Source organism: Vigna radiata, chromosome 11, assembly GCF_000741045.1.
Source record: "Vigna radiata var. radiata cultivar VC1973A chromosome 11, Vradiata_ver6, whole genome shotgun sequence".
NCBI classification, from domain to species: domain Eukaryota; kingdom Viridiplantae; phylum Streptophyta; class Magnoliopsida; order Fabales; family Fabaceae; genus Vigna; species Vigna radiata.
This window is the reverse complement of record NC_028361.1, coordinates 18795568-18805797: the sequence shown is the minus strand read 5'-3', so window position 1 is coordinate 18805797 and position 10230 is coordinate 18795568.

Genomic DNA, 10230 nt, shown 5'->3' with positions numbered 1-10230 from the left:
AAATAAGATCAATTTATAATATATATAAGTGTGTGCAAATCTCTCTTAAGAAATCGATTTTGTGTGGTTAAGTTAGGTTTAAAAACCACTTTCTATTATGATATCAGAGCCATGTTGGAACCAATCCTAACGATATCTTCCACCCACTAAGGCCATTAGGTTTTGTGAACATGAACTAAGCTTAAAAACCACTTTCTATTAATTATAAATGTGATGGTTTAATCTTTGATATCTAATTAGCAACTTGATCATAGAATATCACAATTATACTAATTATATAAATTAGGTCTTTTTATTGTTGCACATGTGAAATTTTAATCATTTAAAGTTTTTTTCGCCTATACTTAGAAGGTATAGTTTTCCTCCCACAAGATGATTTTGTTTTTGAAATATAATGGTATTCCTAATTATATCTCCATAAGATTAATTCTTAAATTTTGATTAAAAAAATTTAATCTCTTAAAATATAATTTTAACATATTTCAATTTTACACCATTTCAGATTTTTTAAGTGTGCCATAGCATTATTTAAAATCAACATATTTGAGCTAAAGAAGAAACTAAATCCTACAATCATGTTATTTGATATTCAATTTACAACAATTAAAACCTAATTAATATTAAAACTATACACTTAATATTAAAAAGTGATTTTTAATTCTAACTCAATATTACAAAACTGACTTGAAAAGTAAGATTTACACCCCCACTTATATATTATAAATTAGTTTTATTTCTAATCGATGTAACTCAATCAATAAAATTAAAACTTCTAAATGAAAGTGTTCAAATTAAGAAGAGTTTAAATCTAAAAATCGACAAAAAAAAGTGTAATCAACCAATACTATTGAATGTAGGGGTAAATATGTTTTTAGTCCCTATACTTTGGGGGCGATTTTGGTTTTAGTCACTTTTTCAAATTAAGGTACAATTTAGTCCTTCAACTTTAGAAAACTCTGGTTTTAGTCATTTTTATCAAATTTTTTTAACTATATTTGTTGTTTCAATCACGTTTCATTATAGCATTTGGATTGTTTATACTGTTTGACACATTTTTGCTCCAATGTTAATTGAGAAACGTATTTGAAACACCAAATAAAGTTAAAAAAATTTGGTAAAAAAGACTAAAACCAGAGTTTTCTAAAGTTGAAGGACTAAATTGTATCTTAGTTTAAAAGAGAGACTAAGACCAAAATCGTCCCAAAGTATAGAGACTAAAAACATATTTAACTCTTGAATGTACGAACTACTTGATGAATAATTAATCTGTTTAATTGGATCTAACATATACCAATCTGATCCACTTTTTGAAAGTGGTTGATGTTGTTAATTTTCTTTCACAATATGAACGCAAGTCAGCTTTTGATCTTAGATAACGAGCGCAAAAGTGTGTTTCTCACTTTTAATAATAAAGAATCCCAAAGGTAATCTGAAGGATATTGGGTGCCATTTCATTTCTTCCCATACGTCAGAACAGCCTTATCACAAATCAACCAAACAAATTCCGACAAACCCTCTTCAATGGAAGAATAATAATAAGGGCTGAGTGAGTAACTGAGTGAGCTGAGGTGAGGAACCCCATTATTTTCCACGTCTTTCACCTCTATGTTTTACTTTAATATTTTTTTTTTTCCTTCTTCACCCAAAAGCAAAAGCAAAAGTTCCCATTTATTATCTTTATCATTCCACTTTTCTCCCTCTTAAAAAAAGTTCTATAATTATCTCATATACCTAATTTTATTTACTATTCAACTAATTAATTTCATTTAAGTGCCTCACTAGTTTCCACTTCCCCTTCTCCCTTACCTAATAAATAATAAAACTTGTAAGGATATTTTTTTTAAAAAAAATAATTTTGATATAATTTTAAAAAATAAATTTATTTTATTTTAATTTTATAAAATTGATTTATAAAATATAATTTACACTCACTTATATATTTTCAATTTATCTTATTTCTAATTAATATGAATTTTTTTAACATATTCTTTTTGTTTTTATTCTTTTTGAAATTACTTTTAAATCTATAATAACTTTTATATTATAAATTAATTTTATTTCTAATTAATATCAATATTCAACGTATTTCCCTTATTCATGCTTTCTTTTCTCACTTACCTAAGGTTTTTTTTTCTAGTTAGTAATGACTTAGATTTAAAATCAGAGATTATGCTGCCACGTCACCCAATAAAAATTAAACATAAAGGTGGCATGCCATGACAACAAATTACTAAAAAACAAAACACTACACGTTTGTTTCTAAACAAAAGGGTCGATTCCCACATACACGTTTTGTGTTGAAATCATCGTTCGTGAAATCTTTAATGAGGTGCTTTTAACATAATCTTACAAGCACATATTCTCGCAATTGAGATAACGATGTCACACACGTATTAATATATTAACATTTTTTGTTCGTAACGTGCTTGATATAGTATGTTTAATAATGATGACTTGATTATCTCACTGTGATGATCGCATAATCAATTGCTTTTATTTTTTCAAATGGGATTTCCTTTTTGGTTTGATTGGCTTGAAGAAGATAGAAGGATCTATTTCTCTATATCCCTTTAACCACTTGGAATTGTGTCATCAACACTTTTTTTACTCTTTGGAGTTGTGTCATCACGCTGTAATCCTGCACTATAAATTACAACACAACCACACACCCAGAAATGTGTATCTAGTAAATCTTTATTCTATCTGCGGATAAGTGTTTCTTTTGGCATTGATTGTCGAAAAAGGAGATGATTCTTTTTGGCATTGGTTGTTGAAAAGAGATTGGTGTTCTATTTGGAAAATAGTTGTAGAAAAGAGAACGGTATTCGAGTGGTGAATCTTCTTTGGTGAGGGGGATAAATGTTCTGCCTTGTGTGATAGGGGAAAAAGTTTGAAGCCAGAAGAAGGATGACTTGAGTGTATCTGTATAAAGAATCTACAGATTGGACTGTAGGAGCGGCTACAATTAGTGAGGTAAGGTACACGAGTGTGACTGAGTCTTGTCATGAAGTTCGTGGTTTGGTGATGCTCATGGTGTTGTTCATGATTGGGATAGTCATGATGGTCGTGTATCTATGATGATGATCTTCCCGCTCGGTTACTCTAGTCGATAGGCTCCATTCTTCAGGTCTTCAACAACTCTGAACAACCATTCTCAATTTGTTGCGAGGTTTCCATGTGTTAGCTTTTTGTGCACTTCGCAAGTCTTCCTCCATAGTAAGTCACCCTCGTTGGAGATCCTAGGCTAGACATTAGTGTGATATCTTTGTGAAATAACCCTTTTATAGGTCTCTGCCAACATCATTGCCACTTCTCTTCTTTCCTTAGAGTGTCCAACTCCACCATTAGCTATTGGTCATTAAGGTCCATGTTTTGGACCTATCTCCCGAGTGAAGGTTCACCCAACTTTACCAGTAGCATGGAATTAGTATAATACGTGAGGTTAAAGGGTGTTTCTTTTGTGGTGTCATGTGGTGAGAAACGGTAAGCCTACAAGACCTCCATTATTCAGGTCTACAAAAATTTTGAATGACCATTCTCAATTTGCTGCGAGATTTCCATGTGCTGGCTTTTTGCGCACTTTGCAAGTCCTCCATAGTAAGTCACTCTCGTTAAAGAACCTAGGCTAGACATTGGTGTGGTATCTTTGTGCAATCAACCTTTTATAGGTCTCTGGTAACATGATTTCCACTTTTCTTCTTTCCTTAGAGTGTCCAACTCCACCATTAGCTATAATGGTTTTGTTGCGCGCTTCATCTTAACCATTCGTTTGAGGATTCTCCACAAAGTTGGTGACATGTTTGATACCCAAGTTCTTGTAAAACTCAACGAGCTTCTTGTCGATGAACTATCTACCATTGTATGTAATGATCGTGCAGGGAAGTCTGAAGTGGTGTATCATCCTTTATATGAAAATTTGCACTAGCTAAGATATGATGGTTGCTAATGCTTTAACCTCCACCCACTTGGTGAAGTAATCAATGGCAACCAAAAGAAACTTTTTCTACACTTGACTGACCAGGAATGGACCAACGATGTTTATCTCCCATTGCTCGAACAGTCAGGGAAAGGAGATGTTGTGGAGCTCTATAGGCGACAATTTGATTTATTTTCCATGCTCCTGGTAGCTCTTGCATTTTTGGATGGAGACCTTGCAATCTTTTTCTATAGTCTGCCAGTATTAGCTTGCTCGCATAATTGTAACTTTAAGTGTATGACGTTTGGTATGGAGGGCACACACTCTATTGTGTAATTCATTAATTACATACTGGATTCTTTTTCTAAGAGGTACTTTAATAGTGGGGTAGAGAACCCCCTTTTATATAAATCTTTTCCATGAACACAAACTGAGTGATCCTTCTTGTACCAATGAGCAGATGGTTTTTCCTTCGTCTTGCTTCCTCATCAGGACTTTAACTTCCTCCCTCCAATCTTTTTGTCCAGTCACAGATGTGATCATGCACTCCACGTGGACAGGTTGACCAAGTGCGTTCACCTTTTACTAGTAAATCAATGAATGTCATTAGAGAAGCTGATAGAGTTGTATATTCGGGAGATAGTACGATTACATAGAGTGCTTACAAATATTGTTTCTGATTGAGATCCAAGGTTTACATCAAGATTTTGGCACTCCTTGCAAAAATCTTTGGGTACACAATTAAGGTTGAGTTCGACTTATCATCCTTAGATCGATGGATAATTTGAGAGAAACATTCAATCTTTGGAGGACTTGTTAAGGGCGTGTGTTTTTTATCATCTTGGGGAGTTGGAATGAGGTGTTACCATTGGTTGAGTTCACTTATAATAATAACTATCATTCATGTACCGGGATGACACCTATGAAGCTCTATATGGGAGAAGGTGTCAGACATTGTTATGCTAGTTTCATGATGGTGAATAAGTAATTATAAGTCTAGAGTTATTACAACAAACTACTGATAAGGTGAAAATGGTACAAAAGCGAATGAAGGCAATACGAAGTAGGAAAAAGTCTTATTCTGACCGAAGGAGGAGAACTTTGGAGTTTGATGTTGGAGATCATGTGTTTATGTGAGTGACACCAACAATAGGAGTTGAGAGGGCTATAAAGTCAAGAAAGTTGTCACCAAAGTTTACTGGACCATATTAAGTGCTTAGAAGGATTGGTCTAGTAGCCTATGATATAACACTACCACCATAGTTGGGAAACTTGCACAACATATTTCATGTGTCTCAATTGATTAAGCATGTGTTGGATCCAATTTATGTGCTGGAGGTTGATTATATTCAAGTTAAAGAATACTTAACTATTGATGCAGGACCAGTAAGGGTGATGGACGTGAAAACTAAGACGTTGTGAAGAAAGATATTTGTACAATAAAAGTATTGTGGTATGAAACTACGCAAGAGATGACTTGGAAATTAGAGGAAACTATGAAGAAGGATTATCCATATCTCTTTGTTAAGTAGGCCAATTTTCGAGGACTAATTTTTTTTTAGGAGAAGCAAATGTAAGGCCCGAGAAAAATGTATAGTAAATAGGGAATTAAGTGATTTTAGTTTTGAATGTTCTGTCATCTTTTGTGGGTTATTTTTCTCAACGATTTTATAGGTCTACTAAGAATAGACAAAGAAGTTCTAGTACTTCAGGGGTCTTTATAAGTTTTATTTTATACTTTTCATTAATAGGTTTGAGTATATTTTGTTAAGTTGCTTATGTAATATCTCTATTTTAAATGTGAATTACTTGGCATAGTGTTGAATGAAAACTATTGTGATGAATAGTTGTGTATATATTATAGGTTTGTATTGTGGTATATGTAGTGATAAATGAAACAATTTTTTAAAACTAACAATAACGTTACATACAGATTTTTTTCGTATGTAATTACATACAAATTTTACATATAGATTTTTCCGTATATAATTACATACAGATTTTATATACGAATTTTTTCGTATTTAATAACATACGAAAAATCCGTATGTAATGTTACCTATGACCATTTTACATATGGATGTTTGTCCATATATAATTCACAGATAACACTGTATTACAACGGATTTTGGACCTTACATACGGATTTTGTCCGTATGTAATAACGTTTTTTCTTGTAGTTTTTCGGTTTACTACTTCGATTTGTTTTAACCGAGCAAAATCTTAAACTTTTTTTGTTTCGGTTCTTAACCGAGGCTAAAAACTCCTCTTTTTTACCTGATCTGAATATGCATCGGTTCTCAAATCGTTGCCAATTGTAGAAAATAATTGTTGTTGTATTCTTTTGCTATACTGATATTAGACCAATGAAACATGTTAAATATATTATCTTTATCTTTTATCTTTACTTAATTTGTTATTATTTTATTTATATTTTGGACTTAGCCTATATTTCTTCTATTATAATAAGATATAATACAAGAATATTAATTTTATACATATTTTTACTATATTTAAAAAAATCCTTAGAAAACCTCATTCCCTTTTGTCTCACCTTATTATTACATGCCCTTAATCGAATTTGAATTCAATTTTATCAATCCAGTATAACTCAAATTTAATACTTTAAAATTGATATCTGACCATTTAGACTATAGTGTTATTCAAATTCGGGTTGTTTGAGTAATAGATTAATTTAGTCGAATTTTTCAGATTGTGAATCAATCCTAATTAAATTTTCTTAATAATATATTTTTTATTTTAAATAAATTATATAAATATAGTTAACTTTTTACTAAGAAAAATGATATATATAATTTTAATAATAATTATTATAATAGACTATAAATTATATAATTTTTTTTAAAAAAACATCATATTAAAAATAAAATTTATTTATAAATTTATAAATATAAAAATATAAATTTGGATTTAGTTGTGTTACGGTGTAAATTTACTGGGACCGAAGTACTAACCTTGAGAACGTCTTCTTCAGTGCTTCTGCCCGCTTTTCTTGACTTCTGACCGTACGTCTTCTCGTCGACTTCAGCCGTCCGGTGGTCTCCTAGCTTTGACGGGGGGGGGGGGGGACCTGAAAAGGCACTCCGACGCTCAAGTTAGGCGTGTATAAGGAATTCTCTGTTGGAAGAGAATTGATGAGAGATATGTTGTAGGCAGTGTGAGTGAAGTGTATTCAGAGAGCGTACCTTGTTTGGAATCCTCTGGCCTTTATTTATAGGCTTTGGATTGATATAATATTAACAGTAATAACAGTAATATAAACAGAATAAAATATAATCTTACTTGACATATCTCTGTTATAATATCTTTATAAGATATATCGGATGATATATTTTCGTGAATATTTTATACGCTGGCTTTTTGTACTGGAATCTGGAATTGGGCCTGTGTGGGCTGCTTGTCCATTAAGACCGTTCGGTCTTTAGTTATTTTCGATGCCTTGGGCCCAAGGGGACCGTTCGGCATTTAGTTATTTCCGATCGTTGGAAATATAGGATCGTACATCATCCCCCCCAAGTCCGAGGCGAAAGGAAGGCGTTGGATTTGGTTTGGCCGAAGGACTTAATTGTGGTCGTCGTTCGGTATTTGAAGGATAAGTTTCGTAGAAACCGAGCGATTGGTCAGCGTAGTTTCGGAAACGACATGACAAGCTCGTCGTTTAACGTTGATAAGGAAATGTAAATTTCCCGCGCTGGGGCAGCGCTAAAGTCGCGAAACATGGACCGTTGGATGAAATACATCTGACGGCTCAGAGGACGCGTCAAGTTTCGTAACCTCCACGCTTTTAATGATGCAAGGAAGTGAAACCGTTTTCATTTCTGTCTTCGACGCCTTGCTTTCCAGGGTCTTTCTCTTCTTCTTCGAGTTTCTTCTCTCGTTGCGCACCCACATCCAGGTAACAATGTCTTCCTCCTCTGCCCTTTTTGATTCTTCTGATAATGTCGAGGAGGGTCGTGGCGATCCACGGGTTGCCCCACCGGTAGTGATGGGTTGCGTTACTTCCCTGCTTAGCGGGGATAGGGTTTTCGTTCATGGGGGAGTGGACGTCGACGGCCCTGAAGAGGGTTGTGCCCCCTCTCCGAGAGAGTANCTATGGGCTTCCCGGGAGGTTGGAGAGCAAGTAAGCTCTTTTAGGTCTCGAGATTCTTTACTACGTTGGGTAGAAGATAACTGTGTTCTGAGAAATCTGGGGTACCAGCGTGCCCTTAAATTAATGGCGTGTAGGGACGATGAAAGAGTCTTCCACGGGGAAGATGTAATAGGCAAAGATTGCTTTTTTATGTATATGCCTTTTCTGTATGATATGTATGTGAGACTGCCCCTAACTAGCTTTCAAATGGACGTCCTGCAATGCTTGAACGTAGCCCCTTCTCAGTTACATCCGAACGGTTGGGGCTACATTCAAGCGTTCGGTATTTTGTGTCACTCCTTAGATATTGAACCGTCTGCCAAAATATTTTTGTATTTCTTCAAAACCCGCCCGAATCCCAAGAAGGGTTGGGTATCTCTGACGTCTATGTCCAAAAATGCCATTTTTAGTTTATTCGCCGAGTCGTATAAAGACTTCAAAAACCACTTTTTCAAAGTCTCTATTACTGAAATGGGTCGTCCGTTTTTTTATAATGAGGATGGGAACTCTAGGTTTCCTTTATGTTGGACTAGAAAACCTTGTACTCTTACCTCTTGGCCAGAGGAGGACATGTCTGATGTCGAGCGGAGAGATCTGGACAGGTTAAAAAAGTTACCTCGTCCGTTCCCCTCCAGGAAGCTGGTTAGTTGCCTGAGGTACAACGATTTGAAGTCGAGGGTATTTGGTAGGTTTCTCTGTCATCTGTCCTTTACTTGTATTTTGTGAATTGTAACATTGTGTAAGTGATGTTATTTTGCAGAAGTTATGGCCAGAAAGACCGGACGCGACTGGTTCAGGGAGTCTCAAGCGGCGGATCAGGGGGCCGGGCTTCGGGCCGGACGGTCTGGTGGAACGTCCTCCACACCGGCCACCATAGTCCATATTAACGATGCTCCTCCCTCTCCTGTGCAGCCCTTAACTCGCAAGAGGAAGGCAGCGCCCAGTAGCAGCGCGTCGAAGGGCAAGAAGACGATGCCCGTACAGGAGGAGTCGGTTCCCGAACGGGAACTGCCTTTGGGTATGTATGATCCCGGCTTCGATCTGAGGCACAAGATCGAGTTCAATTTTGATGCTGCCGAGGAGAAGGCTATGGCCGCTATGTCTGAGCAACAAATGTCGGAGTATCTCCTTTACCATCTTTTAAACTGTGGAGCAGCAGCGTACAAAATGGCCTACGCTTCCAACCGCGGGGATGTCCAAGGTGAGTTGAACCGGTTAAAGAAGGAGCTGGAGGACGTTCGTACCGCTCATGCCGACTGTGCTAAGAACGCTGAAGACTCGGCCAGAATGTTGGCCGAAAGTCATGCGATCCATGAGCAGCTGAGAGAACTCAGTATGCGGACCAGGACCGAGCGGGACAACCTGGCTAAAGAGTTGGAGGCGGCCAAGAAGGCTTTGACTGAAGCGGAAGCCGTTCGGAAGGAGAGGGATGCGTTGAAGGCGGCCTCACTGGAATGGAAAGCTACTGAAGCGGAGATGTTCGCGGCCATTCGCCAGGAACACACAAAGGGCTTCAAGAAGGCGCTGAGGCAAATGGAGCTCTTGGCTAATGTGGCGCCTAGTGCCTTTGATTTTGATGTATATCAAGATGTGTATCATGGTGAGATGGTGCCGATTAAGGACATTCCCGACGGTATTTTTACTGAAGAGGGGGACCTGGCCGAGGTGGAGGAGGAAGTTGCCCTTGAAGAGCCAGCCGAGGAGGTCGCTGAAGAGGAAGAGACGGAGGCCACTAACGTGGATGCTTAGGATAGTGTATATACCTTTCGACTTTTCGTTACTAGATTGTAATCTTTTGAACTCTATTTTGCCATGTTTGGCTTTATTTTCTTTTCAACTGTTCTGACTGTGATGTTATGTTGTTTGTTCGGATTATTCCCTGTAAACTTTGCTTGCGTTATTCTGAACATTGCTTGGATGGTTCTGTATATGTTTCGAACTTCACTGCTGTTGCGATCTTGCTTCCTGCACTTTAACTTTGAATCTTTGCCTGTGGCGTTTTTTGTCTGCCGAGGGAAAGTCGTCCGGTTTTTGCCGAGGTTAAAATCCAGGAGGCGTTGCGTCCGGCTTTGCTTAGATTGAAGATCTTGAGGGCATGGCGCCCGTTTTTCACCTAGATTGAAGAATCTAGGGGGCATGGCGCCCATCTTTGACCTAGATTGAA